Consider the following 18,692-nt stretch of genomic DNA (forward strand, 5'->3'; position numbering starts at 1 on the left):
GTCCCCTACATAGAAGGTGAGAATCCACCACTGCACCACCACAACCCCAGATATAGGGTAGTTATAAATATCATAAAATGCAAGTATAGCGCCTTAGGAAACCCTGGTGGGGAAGTGCTTAGGAGCTAAGGCTGCTAACCAAAAGGTCGACAGTTGGAATCCACCAAGCGCTCCTTGGAAACCCTATGGGGCAGTTCTACTCTGTCCTATAGGGTTGCTATGAATTGGAATTGACTCAAAGGCAACTGGTTTGCTTTTGTTTGGGTTTTATAGAGCTTTAATTAAACAAAAAAATATATCAAAACTTCCTAGAGCCAAATGGGGGCTACTTTCTGTTTGAAATTCAGGAATCTCTGAGAAAACAAGTACGTTCTCTGGTCACCATGTGACCCAGCAATGCCACTCCTAGATGTAGCCCCAAAAGACTTGAAATCAGGGACTCAAAGAGATACGTGTACATGAATGTTCACTGCGGTATTATTCACAATAGTCAAATGGTGGAAACAACCCAAGTGTCCACCAACAAAGGAATGGATAAGCAAAATATGGTCTATCCACACAGTGGAATATTACTCCTCCCTAAAGGGAAACGAAGCCCTGATACATGCCATACATGGTGGACCTTGAAAACACGCTGAGTGAAGCAAGTCAGACTCAAAAGGACAAGTTTTGTACCATCCCACTTAAATGTCTCAACTAGACAAATGCATTGGTGTTGTTGCTAGCTGCCTTCGAGTTGATTCCAACTCATTCTGACCCCAGGTGACAGAGTAGAACTGCCCCACAGGGTTTTCTAGGCTCTAATCTTCATGGGAGCAGATCACCAGGTCGTTTCTTCAGTGGAGCAGCTGGTGGGTTTCATCTGAGAACTTTTGAGTTGGCAGCTGAGCACTTAACCACTGCACCACCAGGGTTCCTTAGGCAAGTGCATGGAGATAAGAAGGTATCAGTGGTGACCAGGGGCTGAGGGGAGGGAGAAACGAGGAGTTGTTGCTGAAGGGGCACTGGGTTCCCTTTGCGGTGATGAAAAACATCTGGGGATGGATAGTGGTGATGGTCGCCCAGCACAGTGAATGTCATTAATGTCTCTGAATAAAAATAAGGACAAAAGCATATGAACTTAATATTCCGCTTAGTAAAATAAAAAGTGGAGGTGACCTTAGCTTAGGGTTGGAGAAGCCAGAAAAGCAAACTCTGGCATTTGGTTGTCCGGCCCAGGGCTTTGTAAAGGGGGGCTTGACTCTCCGGGTTGGGAAGCCCACCTTGGTTGGGTGCCCTGTTTACACTCACCCTGGGGCTTATCCAGCCTCCCCAAAGTGCCCTGGTGCCTCAGAAAGGGCTTCTCGGTTAATTAACAGACTGCTTTATGTGGGCTGGAAACCCTGGTTGCATAGTGGTTAAGAGCTACGGCTGCTAACCGAAAGGTGGGCAGTTCGAATCCACCAGGCGCTCCATGGAAACCGTATCGGGCAATACCACTCTGTCCTATATGGTCGCTATGAGTCAGAATCGACTTGACAGCTATGGGTTTGGTTTTTGGTTTTTTTTCCAACTGGACCACACAGGGTTTGGTTTTTTTGATTTTAGGTTGTCTATTTTCCTCTGTGTTTTAAGTCATTTGAAGATTTTGACCATGAGTGGGCTGTGTACTGCTTCCTCACATATATTGATGGAACTGTCACAGGTTGAGTAAGCTGGCTCCGACTTTAAATGTTCACCATTTTAGGTAAAGTATTTCCAGATGTATTTTTATAGCCCAGCCACGGGGGTATGTTATTTGGAAATGACCGTGCTCAAGTTGATCTGAGTGGCTTCCGGCCTGGTATCCCATAGCACACCCCCACCCCCTGTGCACCCGGAGAGCGTGAGTGTGTCTTTGCCAGTGTTGCTTCCCTGTAAGTCTCAGCCCAGTGCTGAGATGTAGGAGGGCCTTGATAGGCGTCAGAGTAATTAACATGTGGTGGGTCCATGTTATAGGAGTCCATGGTGGTGCAAATAGTGAAAGCAAGACTGCTAACTGAAATCTTTGTGGTTCAAACCCACCCAGAGGCATCTTGGAAGACAGGCCTGGCAATGTTTTCGAAAGGTCACAGCCTTGAAACCTCTAAGGATCACAGTTCTACTCTGCACATGGGGTCCCTGTGAGTGGAAATTGACTTGATGGCAGCTGGTAACTGGATCCACCTGAAAATCATTGCAGAAGAATCTTCAGCCTAACCAACCCCACCTCTACCTGTACCTTCCCAAGACGCCAGGTATGGAGAGAAATCGTGAGCTCGTGTTCCACTTATGGGACAGGGTTCTAAGTCGATGCCAAAATCTAGTCTCAGCATTATGTTCTTTCTTTGTCTTCTTCCCTAGTAAGCAAACATGGTGACCACCTAAGCAGATGGAGACAGGTGTACACAGCGTGGGAGAGAAGTGTCTCCACTCCAGAATCCCCACAGGAACTGGGCCTTGCCCACCTCCCACAGGGTCCTACTCAGCTGGAGTGACAAGTTGTGAGATGGCAGGGGAGCCGTGCCCCTGGGATGGTCAGCAGATGGGATGTGTAGAGACCACACAACTTGCTGTTGTTTGCTGAACTGTGAAGAACTGCATGAACTATGTCTCTCTAAGCTGCTTTCTATACCATTGCCAATTACCTTTTTTTGGACTTGGAACTACTATTTTCTTATTGACTCTTGCGTTATTTCATTTTGCATGTAGCCAGTGATTATACATAAGCACCGTAGGTAATCTGCTTATTTTTTTTAAACAGATCCATCCATGCAAAATGGTGAATAAAATGTAGATTCTGTTTTTTTTTTTTTTGCCAAAATAAAATCGTAGCCCATGTCATTGAAAGCTTAAACTGATTTCTTATAAAGATCACTGTCATATTCTACATATACTTTATAGAAAGCTAGCTTCTATAAAGATGTTTTCACTGTTTACTAGTGAAATGAGCAAAATAAAGTTATTTATCAAAGGCCTTATGTCCTGTACATATATCGTCTTTGAAATATTTGTGATTTAGTTTATTGCCTGTAAAAGAGAAATTATATAATTTATTCAGTAAATACTACTGTAAACTATAGTTTTATTGAGAGAAATACAATATTTTGTTCTCAATTGTGGTAGTACATTGATTCTGATGGTTTGTGGTTTTTTTAATAATTTTTTGTGTGTTTTCAGTGAAGGACTACACAGCAGTTTAGGTTTCCATTCAACAATTTCTACACAAATTGTTCAGTGACACTGGTTATATTCTTCACAATATATGACCATTGCTATTATTTCTGTTCTGGTGGTTCTCCTTCCATTAATCTAGTTTCCCTGCCCCCTTACGGTCTCATCTTCGTTTTAAAGGAACTGTTCAGTGTATGGCCTCATATAGGGGACTTTTTAAAGGAACTCAGTAGTCACGGGTGATATTTTTTGTGAGCTTATCTGCTATTCAGCTCCAAGGTGACCTCAGGGGCTAGTTTCAGTTCAAGGTTTGAAGAGCATCTCAAAACATTAGCCTCCGGGGGTCCTCCAGTCTCGAGGAGTCCAATAAGTCTGGTTTTTTGATTTTTGGGTGTTGTTTGTTCTAGAAATTTGAGGTTCTGTGCCACATTGTTCTCCAGTTCTATCAGCGTCCATTTATTATGGCCCTGATGGTTTTTGGTCTTTACATTTCTTTCTTTTAATAATGAAAAATATCAGAGCCTCCTCATTTCTTGATATTTGGGGATCTTAAATAAGCTGAATCTCATGGCACAGGAAAATGGAAAGATAAAGATCCCTGCACCCCGAAGAAAGACTCAATAGCAGATTCTGCTCAACTCCTTCTGGATTTGAGCAGTATTAGTCTCCTTGTACTGTGTTTTGTTGCAGTAACAAACAACCCCCAAATCATTCATCAACCAAGTTTTATTTCTCGTTCACATTTTCAGGCCAGCTGCAACTGTGTTCCAAGCGTCACCTTTGTCCAGAGTCAGCTCCTGTCTGGGGCGTGCCATTCTTATGGCAGAAGAAAAAGCAATGGTGGAGCCAAGCGCTGGCAACTCTGGAGTTGCAAGAAGAAAACGGCTCACCAACGTGTCTGCCCCTCCTCATGTCTTTCCAAACACCGGAAACCTCCCAAGGAAACCCAAGATTCCACCCCCGGAAGCCTTCCCAGACTGTGGTCCACCAGAGGAGCTTCTGTGGTTACACTGAGTTCTGGCCCAAAGCCAGTCTCTGGAGGCTCCTCCCAGCAGGACCCAGCCTACAAAGACTTCTTAGATTCTACTTGTTTTTCTCCTTTTTATTTTTTACTTTCCTCGCATTCTATACTATATACTGCTATTCCTTGGGAGTCTCTTCTAGCAATCAGGCCATTCAACACAAATGGTCAAGTTCAAAAGTGATGTCACATACATATTCAAGGGGTCAATTGTAATAGAAGTGGGGTTATTGTTTGTTTCTTAAAAGCTGTTTTAACACAATTTTAAGGCCCCAGCTGAAGGCCAGTCCATTCCTTCTTGAGCAGCTAAGTCTATTCTCAAGCCACCCTTCCACCTTACTGAGCACTCACACTTCAAGGCAGGTACCTAACACCTAGGGACAAGCACGTACCCAACACCTAGGGGCAGCTCCTATGCTCTGGGTCCTGCAGAATTATCAGAATACCCATACCCCAGGAAACCTAGCCCACCGTGCCCTGCTTGCATACATAAGCTATCTTCTCCAGATGTGGCTTATGTGGCCCTGCCCTGGGTGCAGCCCCAATTAGGGCCCTGTATCCGTGTATGCTGTGTTCTCCCCAGAGCCTGTGGATATAATCAAGCCTTTCAAATTTTCACTCTCTCTCTCGATCTATACGGTCACTGAGTCGGAATCGACTGGATGGAAATGGGTTAACTGGGCTGTCTTGATCTGTATCTGAACTTACCTTGCCTCAGCCAACGTAAAATGATTAAAAGGCCACACGTGGACTGCCTCCTGGTCCTTCCAACCTAATCATTACTCATACTTGGGCCTCTCCCTCTTCATCACTTTCCGTAGGTGGGGTATCCCCCAACCTCTACCACTTCCTCAGTACCCACCCTCTGCCACCTGCTGGTTGTCCAGGCTCCTCAGGACCCGCACAGGGGTTCTCCTGCCCTTCTATCTACACACTTGCTAATACTGGGCTGCCTCCAGATTCCTCACACCTCCTCATTCCTCACACCTGGCTGTCTCCTGTCCCCTCAAACCTCCTCACTCCCCACACCTGGGCTGCCTCTTGTTCCCTCAGGCCTCCTCATCCCCACACCTGGGCTGCCCCTGGCTCTTCCCACCATCTCATTGACCACAGCTGTGCTTTCTCCTGACACTTTCCACCTCCTTCCTCTGTAGACCTTTGCTGTCTGTTGATCCACCACCTCCTGAGCTACCACACCTAGGGCTACCCTTAGCTTACTCCTAAAGACTCAATACATTCACATAGGTGTTCTCTTGGCTCCTACCCACTCCCCCAACTTTCCATAACCTGCCTGGTACCTGAACTTTCACAGTTCGTCCTTACCCACACCTCAGCCATCTCCTAACCCCTCCCTCTTCCTTAGTTGCCACAACCAGGCTGAGTCCTGGCCACTCCTACCTTCTCACTTCCCACCCCAGGGCTGCCTCCTGACCCTCCCACCTCAATAACCGCACCTGAACTTCAACTGATCCATCCCACCTCCTAACTACCTAAAGATATGCCTTCTACCGAACCGCTTCCCACCTTACACCTGAAATCTCCACAGCTTCCTCATTGACACTTCACTCCCCACACCTGGACTGTGCCCTCACCATTCCCACATTCCTTTACCCACCCCAGGGACTTATCCTGTAGACAGGCACTCACACAGATACCTGTCCATGAATGCTCACAGCAGCTCTACTCCCATCAGTCAATAGGTGGAACCAACCCTTATGTCAGTCAACAGATGACTGGGTCAACAAAGTGTGATTCATCTACACAAGGGAATACCACTGAGCTTTAGAGTGAGAAACTGACAGGTGCTACAATGTGGACTAACCTCGAACACATTAAGCTAAGAAGCAAGTTACAAAATGTGAAATGTTTCCATTTAGATAAGAAATCTAGAGCAGGTAAATCCATAGGCATAGAAAGCCAATCACTGATTGCCAAGGGCAGGGGGGACAGGCATGGGGAGGACTGCTTAATGGGTCCAGGGTTTCTGTTTGTGCTGATGACAATGTTCTGAAATAGATACTGGTCAGAGTTGATAGGATCATGAAAGTACATAAAACCACGGTATCATACCAGTTAAAACCATTAAAACAAAACTTTATTTAATGAGAAATGGACGAGTGAAGATAGTCAGAGCTATAAATGTAAAGTAAGCTGTAAATGTGCTACATATAAACCAGAGAAATACCCACTCAGGTGAAGGGAAGGAAGGATCTCGTTCTGAAGCCGGTGCTCCCTGGCTGGGGCTGAGGAGCTGGTATGGAGTGGGCAAGGTGACTTGCTGGGACTCTGGGGCCTGGGCCAGAGCTGGCCATGGAGGACCTGGGGCTACTTGAGCCCTGGTGTTGATGCGGGAGTAGGGTCAACATTAACTGGTAGCTGAGGAGTTGTTTCTGCAGGCGGCTCAGGATAAGAATCTGACTTTTCATCAGACTGTTCTTCTGGTGTCTGGGCCAGAGCAGCCGAGGGAGGACATGGGGCTACATGGGGCCCCTGTGTTGGTGCCAGAGTAGGCTCAACATCAGCTGGTACTGCTGGAGCCGGTTTTGTAGGTGACCTAGGATACGAGCCCACCTTTTCAGCAGCCTCTTCCTCTGGAGCCTGGGCCAGACCTGGAGATGGAAGACATGATGCCACATCTAGCTCTGCTGCTGCTATAGGAATAGGATGGACCTCAGCTGGTGGTCTGGAAGCTTGTTGTAGAGGTGCCTGAGGATAATGGTCAAGCTTTCCAGCAGCCTCTTCCTCTGGAGCCTGGGCCTGACCTGGAGATGGAGGACCTGTTGCTACATTGAGCCCCGGTGTTGCTGCAGGAGCAGGATCCACAGCAGCTGGTGGTCCGTGACTGAGTTCCGGAGGTGGCCCAGGATTAGAACCTGGCTTTCTGTTTGGTCCTTCATCAGGCGCCTGGGCCAGAGAAGCAGATGGAGGGATTGGGGCTACATTGATCCCCACTCTTGCTGCAGGAGCAGGATCGCCACCAGCAGGTGGTCCAGGAGCTGGTTCCTGTGGTGGCCCAGGATGGGAATCCACCCCTTCAGTCGGCTTTCCCCCTGGTGCCAGTGCGGGAGCTGGTGATGGAATAGCTGATGCTGTGTGGAGCTCTGGTGTTGATACAGGAGCAGGATCGACATCTGCCGGGGACACAGGAGCCGGTTCTGGAGGTGACCCAGGAAGAGAACCCAGTCCTCCAGCAGACTCTTCGTCTGATGATGGAGGTGGTAGTTGAGAATCTGGTGTTCCATCCAGCTCCTGTGATGGTTCAGGAGTAGGATCTACCCCAACAGGTGGTTCTGGATTTGCCCCAGGAGGTGATCCAGGAGAAGATGCCAGCTTTCCAGCAGGCTCTCTGTGTGGTGACAGATGTGGGGATGGAGGACCTGATGATCTACGGAACTCCAGTGTTGGTATTGGAGTGTGATCTGCCTCATGAGGTTGCCCTGGAGTTCCTTCTGCGGATGGACAGAGATCCTGAGCTGCTTTTAGACCTGGTGCCGGCCCTGACGTGGGAGGCAGAAGAGGAGAAATACTCACCAACATGACTGCATTTCCTTGTGCTTTTCCAATGGCAGAAAATATCCCACTGCCTTGAAGAGAAGCCCAAGGCCTAGATTTCCACCGCAGAACATTTCCCCAGACTGTGGTCCACCAGAGAAGGGTCTGAGGTTACTCTGAGATCTTGGCCTAACCCCAACTCTGTGAGTCCTCCTTGTGTATCCTGCCCCATGTCCCCCTCACAAGCTCACATGCAGGCATGCCCAGTCCTCCTCACCCTCTGGCTCTGCCTCTTTGGGCTCCAGGTGGTCCAGCTGGGCACAGAGAAGAAGGGCACGGTGTTCCAGGTCTGACCCTGGAATGTTCACCTGCAGGTACTCCACCAGGAGCTTCAGGCAGGGCAAGTGTGCCAGCTGGTCAAAGTCTTCTGGGTATTCATCCATCCAGGTTTTCAGGATGAAAGAGATGGCGCTGGTCATGTGTGATGAAAAGCAGGGTCAGAGGCCTGGCCTTTGCCACCACACTGATGTCCCAGGACATCTCTGGAAGGGACCGGGTCCCTCTTTCCCTGTCCTTCTAAAGTCCATCCCCACCGAGCACCACACCCTCTGGCTGTCCTGGCAGGGGCAGCCTAATCACTGAGCAGGGGGTTAACACAGATATTTGGTAACAGAGAGAATCCTATTAATGGTTTGACCAACCCTCCCTCCTCAAAGCTTGACTTATGTCTCTGTTTGTCCCCTGACACCCTTCCCACTGGACATTAAACCCCAAAGCGTAGGGAGAATTGTGTCTGTATGTTCACCTCACAGCCTGGCACACAGTAGTGCTCCAGGAATATTTCAGGCTGAGGACACACAAGGTCTGTTTCCCACGGTCACTCTCCACTGAGGGACAGGGCTGCACATGGAGCTGAGCACCCACGACACGGGTGCATGACTGTGTTGCAGGATTTTCCTCTCCTCCTGATCTGGCCCCAAGTGGTGAGGGAATAATCAGAGATGGGAGGGAATCATGGAGGGGAAGTGTACCCTAAGGGGCCACACTGAGACCCCTGCCAACACTTTGATTTCCACTGCACCCAGGCTGTACCCCCAGCTCTATGTGACTTCTTTCTCCTACTGGAGGCTCCGCTAACCTCATTCCTCCAGGGGGATCTACATATGTGGGACCCAGGGTATGCCCAGCTCCAATCCTAACAGAGGCTTCCTCCAACCCCCAGTCTTTCTTGCAGAGAGAGGACCCTCTTTCTCCACCTAACATCCACTCACTCTTTCTGCTGGTCCTGGGGTCCTCCTTCCCCGGCTGAATGGGGGCAGTTGTATCCATACCTAGAGGAGGCATGAGGGTGTACATGTAATGCACTGTGGACACTACCTGCTTCCCATGTCTAGTGTTCCTGTCTGCCTCTTGACTAGAATGGAGACCAGGAGGGCAGGGCTTCTTTCTGCTTTGTTCACTGAATGATGCTGAGTGTCTAGAACAGTGCCTGCAACTGTAGGGGCTTCATAGATAATTGCTGAGTGAGTGAACCCAAGCAGCACCTTCCCCAGTATCTGATTGTCCTAGGGCCCCTCTGTCAGCCACCAGGGATTCTTCTTCTGGCTACACAAAGGACAAGGATCCACTTGATAGGATCTCAACTCCCCCTTTTCAAATGGGGAATAAGATTGCTGAAGACCATGGAGTCAGTGAGGGGCGAGGCAGACAGCTTCTTCATGGAGGAAAGGAAAAAAGTAAATGTGAACATCCCAGCCAATCCAGGAGCCTTTTCCCTAGAGCTGGTCTCCAGGTGTTGGTGCTCTAGTGGCACATTGGTTAAAGAGCTTGGCTGCTAACCAAAAGGCCAACAGTTCAAATTCAGCTGCTCCTTGGAAAGCCTATGGGGCAGTTCTACTCTGTCCTCTAAGCTCACTGTGGTTTGGAATTGACTCGATGGCAACAGTATTCTTTTTGGTGGGGTTCCAGGTACACACTTTACATGGCTTGTGCCATGTGGTACTGAGAGTAAATTCAAGCAGGCTGATCATTTACCCCCCGACTTTTCAGAGGAGCAAACTGAGTCACAGAGAGGTGAGTGACATTCCCCAGATTCACAGCTGGTTAAGGGGCTGAGTTCCCACTGGGCTGTGCAGGGTGGGCTACTCACCTTTGGAACAAGAGTTCCAGAACCTGATGGGCGGTGGTAAAGGTCCTATAGGTTCCCAAAAAGATATCGATGTAGGACAAGTCCCCCTCTGTGAAGGCAGGCACCAGGTGTTCCACCAGCTTCTCCAGCGATCCAGCCTTGACGGTCCTCACCACGCAGGTCTCATCCAGGTCCTCGTCCAACCCACATACACACTGGGGTGAGAGAGTGGAGGGACATACCGTCAGAGGCACCCCATGAACCAGCAGGAGGACCGTGGTCCCAGACCTCTGTGCCCTGTGGCAGGAGGTGGGACAAGACGCCCCCAACAGAAAACAGGAGGTGGAGATGATTAAACATATTAGGAAGCTCAAGTCATTTTGTTAATTATATTACTTCCGTGTATTGAGTGGAGCTCTGGTGGTGCTGTGGCTCTGAAGAGTTTGGCTACTAACCAAATGTTCTGCAGTTCGAATCCACAAGCCACTGCTTGGAAACCCTATGGGGCAGTTCTGTTCTGTCCCATAGGGTCTCTATGAGTCAGAATGGACTCCACGGCAACAAATTTGGCTTGCTTTGGTATTAAGGCTATATCCTTGTGACTCCTCACAGAACACTCTGTAGAGGTGAGAACACCAAGCTTATTGTTGTCCAGTGTCTGTTCATAGTCAAGGGGTCAGAGGCCAGAACTGTCAGAGGCTAGGGCTCCGTGATGTTCCCTGTGTGCCAGGTGAGGCCTGCTCTGCTCCTGATTCAGAGGGGAAGGTCTGGTGCAGGCTGGCTCCCTCCCCAGCTGGAGACAGTGCACAGAGCAGACACACCCATGAGACCCCTTCTGAATGCAAAGCAAGGCACAGATTTTCCTTTCTGTATGTTAAAGGGGGTTTTGAGAAGCTAAAGGTATAGTGGTCGTAGATTCAGCAAAAGGTGAATGCCGGAAGATCCCTGGGCGGGAGAAAGACCCCCACAGGGTCAAGGATCTCAACAGACCAATCAGTGAGGGCATATATGAAAGACCGGTAAAGGACTGAGAGGTGGCTCAGCTTCTCAGGGCCAAAAGCACCTCAAAGCAACCCTGCAGCTCCAGTGGCCAATGTGACAGCAGATTGGCAAAAATGGAAAAGAACCATAATAGCCAGAATAGGCCGGATGCAAGGACCCAGCTAGCGTCACAGACTGCTGGGCCACGTGACTGCGACAGCTCATTTGGGAAGGAGTCTGGCTCTGGGGATCCTAACTTGGAATGTGCACATCCTTTGCCCCAGCATGCTGCCCCTGGGAGTCTGTCCTGCCTGGTCAATGTGTGGGGACACACGTGAGGTTCCTGCAGCCCTGCTGTGGGTCAGCGTGTGAGGACACATGGGAGGTTCTTGCAGCCCTGTTGTGGGTCAGCATGTGAGGACACACGTGAGGTTCCTGCAGCCCTGCTGTGGGCCAGAGTGTGAGGACACACGTGAGGTTCTTGCAGCCCTGTTGTTGGTCAGCATGTGAGGACACACGTGAGGTTCCTGCAGCCCTGCTGTGGGTCAGTGTGTGAGCACACACGTGAGGTTCCTGCAGCCCTGCTGTGGGTCAGTGTGTGAGGACACACGTGAGGTTCCTGCAGCCCTGCTGAAAGGGCAGCAGAAGGAATCAACACAGGGCCAGCAGCAGTGAGATCGCCAGTGCCCGTGGGAACTGGCCACCCTTCTGGAACATTCTGCAGCTGAGTCAGGACACAGCTCCTGATTTGGACGGGTCATGGTGATGTGTTCCCTGAGATTGCAGGTTGCAGAAAATCTGTCATAGCCTGAGCCCCATGCATTTGAGTAAAAGAAGTCTGCTAAGCATGAGGATGTGAGAGGTTGGGAAAAGGTGGGGAGGGAGAGCCCAGGTGACTCCTGCCCGGCCCTGGGCCTGAGAGTTTACCACTAAAACAGGAACAACATGCAAAAAGATACCTAGGCTGATGTCCAGTGAAAACAGTATAAAAGACTGTTTTCTAATAGTCCTACAATGATAGAAAGAGTGACTCTGTACCTGGCCAGTGTGGGGAGGGCAAGTTGGGGGAATAAGGTAAGGGCTTGGCAGATTCCTTTGGGAGGGAACTGTGGCCCTTGAAAGAGACATCCCTGGGAGGGAGCTAGGGATCTCAAGGTGGCGTCTGGCACAAGTGTCTCATCTGGTCATGTCACGGCCCAAGCTTGTGACCCTACCCACGCACACTCACCCAGAGCATGCGCCAGCCATTCTTGGCCTCTTTCTTGGGGTAGACGGAGTAGATAATGCCATCCTCCTTCTCCTCTCGGATCTCCTGTGGGGGCTTCTGCAGAGACAGCGCCCAGCAGTGGTACAGGAGGCATTAAGGGCTGCCCCAAGCCTCCACCGTCCATCTCTGCCCCTTCAGGCCCTTGTTTCCCCTAGACCTTCAAGGAGCTACTACTTCCCTGTCTACACCGCATATGGGAAGGTTCAGCCAGAGGCTACACCATGGAGCCTCGCCCACATCCAGTGACCAGGGCCACCCCATGCTCTGCAGCCCCTCTCCACCTGCCACATTCCAGGAAGGAGGAGAGATTACAGGGGGAGGAAGGGACTCAGGAGCAAGGGTGAAGACATGGACCTCTGAGTATTGCACCAGGATCTAGGAACAGCTGGGCTGGCACAAGGTCACCAATGGACAGTCAATGCCTGCAGCTAGGACTGTGGGGTGACTACCACATACAGGTTGAGCTGCAGCTCCAAGAAGACCCAGGTAAGTGTGCCGACTCAAGCTGTGACCCCCCGACCATCTCTCCCTAAAGGCCTGGTCAGATCTATGACTCCTGGGTAGAGACACAGATCTCAATGTGATAGGCTGGTTGGAACAAGGATGTGAAGCAGGTATCCAACTGTGTCACCCCAGCCCCAGTCTGAAAGACACCCAAACCTGATAGACTCAGCCCACCCACCACCCTATTGCAAATCAGTCAGGAGGGGAGTGGGGCTGCCCAGGTGGGATCACAGAGGTGGCCTGGCCTGAACTGGCATTTGGGCCACCCTGTGTTACCTTCGGTTTCTTTCTGGTAAATGGCCAGAGCCTTCGGGGATTGGGGATGAGACCACGTCTCAGCCTTCGTGAAAGGGTCAAACTCTTGGGTTTCTCAAGGTTTGACACAGGGGAAGATGATGAGCAACAACAAGAAAACATCTTTCTAGGTTGAGTGTCTCCACTCAAGTGAGCAAGTAAGGGGGCTGTCTCTAGTATATGGGTGCCTGGTTACCAGCATTCCAAGTTCTATGTACTCCATCACCAAGGAAGTGAGGTCATATCCTGGATCCCCTGACCTGTACCTGACCTAAGATAATTCCTCTGCAAAATTACACCTGAAATGCTGAATGCTCACCTCTCCCCATCCCATCTCTAGAACTGTGCACAGTGACACCAACAGCAGTACCCCCCCGCCCCCCACAGAACTTGGGGTTGGCCTGGGTGTAGCCAGGGCCCCAGCTTCGAGCAGACAGAGATGGGTTCAGACACAGATCATCCCTCTTAATAAGTTTGTTGACTGTGGACAAAGTCTTTCTGTTTCTCAGTGTCTCCTCAGTCTCCCTAGCACACAGTGGGGATCATTCTAGCAACTTCTTCCTAGGGAAGTCAGCAGGTGTATGTGACAAAACACCTGTAACCCGTGGGCTGGTGTCACCTGTAGCTAATACACAAACTCAGAGATAGCCGAATTACAAGCAGGGGTGGGAAGCAGCATGGAGTACACCTCAAAACAGGGGGGATTCTCCTGCTGTGAGCTTAGGAAAGTTACTTCCCCTCTGGGCCTAGTTTCCCACTCTGCCCTAGCAGGGCTCAGAATTAAACAACCATCAGATATTCCTACCCTCTGAACAAAAGCCTCCAATAACTTCCATTATTTAGAATCAGACCCAGGGCCTCATCTCGGACTCGGGGGTTGGCAGCGTGCACAATGGCCCCCCCAAATCCCTGTGTGGGTGTCAACATCCTGTGGGACCTCCTTCTCTAGTGTGGGCTGGACTCAGGCACTTTCTTCCCAGGAATCTTGTTGTGGTCATAAGGTGCCTTAGAGTGAATTTCAACTCATAGTGACCCTATTAGGGGCAATGCCTCCTGGCTCTCTCTTATGCTCTCTCTGTCATCTCTCTCTCTCTCTTTCTCTGTGTCATTTCCCACTCTTTCCCCGTGGGAAGCAGCTGGTATGTTTGGCCTGCCCTATCAAGCCCATGTGACAATGACCTAATGTGGCCTGATCAATGGAGAGGAAATGAATACCCCAGTCCAGCAACTCACAAGAAAGGCTCCTGCCCACAACAGAGTGAGCAGAGAGTGCATCCTCCCCAGTCGAGCCTCCGTTGAGACCACATCCCGAGCCTCCTGAGAGAACTTGGAGCAAAGTCATCAGCTGAGCCATGCAACCTTCCTGTCCACAGAGACAGTGAGATCATCAGTTTGTTTTCATGAGTGGCTAAGTTTTGGGGTGATGTCACAGAGGAGGGGATAGCTCCTCCAACTCACCTAGGACCTAGACTTGCCCTCCTCCTCCCTCCTCCTCTTCTCCGCAGCTCACTCCAGCCACCTTGGCATCTTTCCAACCCCCTCTCTGTGCAAACTCACTCTGCCTCCCAGTCTCCGCACCAGCTATGCCTTCTCCCTGGCACACTGTTCCCTGACCCATGCAGGTCTGGCCCCTCCTGTCATTCTGGTCACATATAAATATCACCTCAGTGAAACCTCTGGACCCCCACCCAGTGGCCCCAGCCCTCTCTCACAGGCTGTATCCTGCTTTATTTTCTCTCCGGAATATGCTCTTTTCTCTCCTATGTATCTGTCTCAAAGCTCTTGTCCATCTCCGCTCCATTGTGCACTAGCACTGCAGCCCCAGGCAAGAAAGCTCATATCCCACAACTGTGTTCAGGTTTCCTGGAGGCAGCAGCTCCCCTGGGCCCCAGGGGGAACGATTGGAAGAAGAGTCTGCCAACCCCTCATGGCCCACATTAGTACTCTATTCCCAGGCTGGTAAACTCATCACAAAACACACACCTGTGTTCAGGTGTCCTGGAAGCAGCAGCTCTCCTGGGTCCTAGGGGACAAAGGACCAGGATCTGCAGTTAAACTGGTGATGTGGTGAGCAAAGGAGACACCCTAGCCCCCTCTTTGCCTCAACAGGTCCTGGGGTATCCAGCTTACTCAGGAGGCACCCTCCCCACATTCAGGACAAAGGCCGTAATTTCTCAGGAGCACCCAAGGTTCCACCAAGGACTGGACCTGGCCTCATGGTCCATGGCTCTGCCCTGCCCTGCTGGAGTCTGAGTTCCCAGTCCCTGCACCCCAGTGCTCTTGCTGGAGGAGTATTCAGTTCCAGAAAGTAGAAAGCACTTTCCTAGGACCTCAGAGCATAGTGGGTCATCCACAGAGAACCGAGGCCAGCAGACACTTCTGTGAGCCTTGGAATCCTGGGGCTCACCCACTCCAAGCACCTCAATCTACAGAGGAGGAAACTGAGGCTTTCTGTCCTGCAGCCCCCTCCAATCTGAGATGGGCTCGTCCTAGCTCTAGGGAATCAGAGCAGTGAGTACAGGACCAGGCCTTGTTCACCCTGTGTTGCTGTGGGGATGCTGGCCCTGGCAGACCCCTGGGAACCTTGGGCTCCCTCTCCCTTCATCCAGTGTCTCTGTGTCCCGTATTGTGGCCCATGGGGCTGTAGCTAGGAGACTGAGGGCCACTTTCCCAAGACAGAACTACCTCTACCCTCTCTCTTCTTTTCAGGTTATCGCTTCCTTGGTGTCCTCTTCTGACCCCACCCTCATGGCCCCACCTGTGAAGTCAATGTGTGTGTGTGTGTGTGCGTGTGTGTGTGTGTACCTGCGTGCTTGTGTGTGTGTATGTGTGTACCTGTGTGCTTGTGTATGTGTGTGCCTGAGTGTGTGTGGCTGTTGTGAGAGGAAATCCGCATCACAACAGAAGGGAGTACCTGGGTTTCCCCACATCTTGGCAGCTCTCGTTCTCCAAGCAAAGCCCATGATAGGGGCTGAACCCTGGCCTAGGGGGCCGGAACCTTCCTCGTCATCTGGAGTCTGCCCACTTGTATGTTCTGGGCCTTCCCTGCCTTTCTCTTGGATTCAGTTTCCCAGTTGTGTATTGAGGGTTTGGATATGGGAACTGCTTCAGTGCTAGCTCAGGGAAGGCTTGGGCCAGGACCCCACACTGGGGTGGACGTGGGTGTCAGCTCACGGAGAGCATGGCACGTAGCCTTCTTAGCATGAGGGATGCTTGTGGACACTGCCCAGAGTGGCCAGGCCACTGGGCAAGGCCCAGTGTGAATGGGGCCTGTGTGGCCTGGGGCTGCCCGTATAAGTGGCCCGCCTCCCCTTCTCGCAGGCACAAAATTCTGTCCTCGTGTTGGGTCCCATGCTGTCCCACTGTCACCTCTTCCAGCTCAATGTCCTCACCCACATGGGGTTTTCTTCCTGGGATCACTCTGCCCAGGGTGGCAACAAAACATTGGGCCAGGTGTTCATGGAGAGCCTGGGGACTCAGGAGACACTGAGTATCCCCTCCCTGAACAGAACTAGGCCCCAAAGTGCTCCTGAAGTGACACCGTCATTGTTGCAGTTCGACTGGAACGCCTTAATCTCAGGATCACCTCTATTTCTGGTCCACAGGGAGGGCAGGGTGCTGAGAGCCTGGGTTGGGTACCAGGTGGGGAGGGTCCAGGAACTGGGTCTGTGCTCCTGTGGGAGGCCCTCCCCCAACTCCCATCCAGGCCTAGCCTGCTCTCAGAGCTGGGAGCAAACTGCCCCTCCTCCAGGAAGTTCTCCTGGATTCTACTCTCTTCTCCACCACCAGTGAGGCAGGTCTCCCCCTCTCTGTGCTTCAACCCTCCCCAGGATTCTAAGAGGAAGACTCCTTCCCAGGGAGGGGGTCCCTTTCCCATATCCCTCCCTCAAACAGCACCAAAGCTGGACACCTCCCTTCTCTTCTGAAAGTTGATCCTTCTCCCTTGGGGGGCGGACCCCGTGTCCCTCAGAGAAGGTCCTCTGGGCCATGACCAGCCCTCTTTACCTCTCATGCTTTAATACCACAGGGTCCCACCAGGGGGCAGAGCGCATGTACCCACATGGACCTGAAAAGAGTTGGGGGTCTGGGTGCCAGGACATGGGGACCTGCTTCTTCATGTGCTGCCAACACCTCTGAATTCGATAACATTCTAAAGGGTCGGTTCAGGCACAAAATTGTCCTCATCCTAACCGTAGGCAGTCTCCAAGGATCAGCTCCAGTCTCCCCTTTGGCAGCAGGCTTTCTCTGTCAAAGTCCTGCGTCACTGGTCCTTGGGGAAGACTAATTTCACCTCTCATCCTGAGACGAGGTTTTTTTTAAATTACAAGTGTAGGAAATCTGGACCCGAGAATCTCTAAAGTTGCTTCCAGATTTAAAATCCCATATCTTTGTGATTATACTCCATTTAGATTGTCCTATCCTGATATCTGTAAAACGAGCATAGAGACTAGAAGGAGCCCTGGGGGTGCAGTGGTTAAGTGCTCAGCTGCCAACCAGAAGGACAGAAGTTAAAATCTACCAGCCTCTCCGTGGGAGAAACATGTGGCAGTCTGCTTCTTGGAAACCCTATGGGACAGTTCTACTCTGTTCTGTAGGGTCACTGTGAGTCAGAGTTGACTGACTGGTCATGGGGTATGGGTGTCATAGGTACTGCCTTCACTTCCAAAGAAGACGGTGAGCTTTTATAATCTCAGTGCCTTTGGACAAGGAGAACTCCTTCATCCCTTCACTGTCCCCAGGTATTTGGGTGGCACAAATGATCTCCATTGACCACTAACCTAAAGTTGTCAGCTTGAACCCATTGATCAGCATCTGAAAAGAGAGGTCTGGCAATCTACTTCCTTAAAGATTACAACCAGGCAAACCTTATGGAGCACAGCTCTACTCAGTAACACATGGAGTTGCCATGAGTTGGAATGGGGTCCGTGGCAACAGGTTTGGGAATTTTCTTTTTTTTAATTCTATACCCAAGTGACTGTGCATTGTGAAGTAACCTCCAATATGGGGTTGTTCTTGTTTGCTGTTAGCTGCTGTTGAGTCAGCCCCTGACTCATGGTGACCCCATGCCCACTGGGACGAAATGCTGCCTGATCCTGTGCCATCCTCATGAAAAGCTGCAGATTGGATTGTGTGATCCATGGGGTTTTCTTTGGCACATTTTCTGAAGTAGGTTGCCAGGCCTTTCTTCCTAGCCTGGCTTAGTCTGGAATCTCTGCTAAAACCTGTTCAGCATCATAGCAGCATGCAAGCCTCCAGTGGCAGATGAGTGGTGGGAGCATAGGAGGTGGATTGGCTGAAAATTGAACCTAGGTCTCCTACATGGAAGGCCAGAATTCTACCACTGAACCAGCACAACCCCCAAGAGGGAGTAGTTATAAATATAATAAAATACAAATATAGAGCCTTCATTACAAACAAAGAAACAAAAATGCTCAAAGGTTCCCAGAGCCAAATGGTGGCTACTTTTGGCTTGATTCAGGAATCTCCGAGAAAGCAACCAGGTTTGCTGGACACCGTATGATCCAGAAATTCCACTCCTGGGTATAGAACCAGAAGACTTGAAATCAGGGACTCAAACAGATACTTGTACATGAGTGTTCATTGCAGTGTTATTCACGATAGTCAAATGGTGGAAACAACCCACGTGTCTACCGAAAAATGAATTGATAAACAAAATATGGTCTAAACCGTACAATGGAATATTATTTATCCATAGAGAAAAATGAAGTCCTGATACCTGCGACAACGTGACGAACCTTGAAAATTTGCCTTGTTTTAAGCCACTTAGTTTGTGGTAATTTGTTACAGCAGCAATAGCAAACTAATGCAGTGAC

The sequence above is a fragment of the Elephas maximus genome, chromosome 9 (assembly GCF_024166365.1).
Source record: "Elephas maximus indicus isolate mEleMax1 chromosome 9, mEleMax1 primary haplotype, whole genome shotgun sequence".
Taxonomy (NCBI): domain Eukaryota; kingdom Metazoa; phylum Chordata; class Mammalia; order Proboscidea; family Elephantidae; genus Elephas; species Elephas maximus.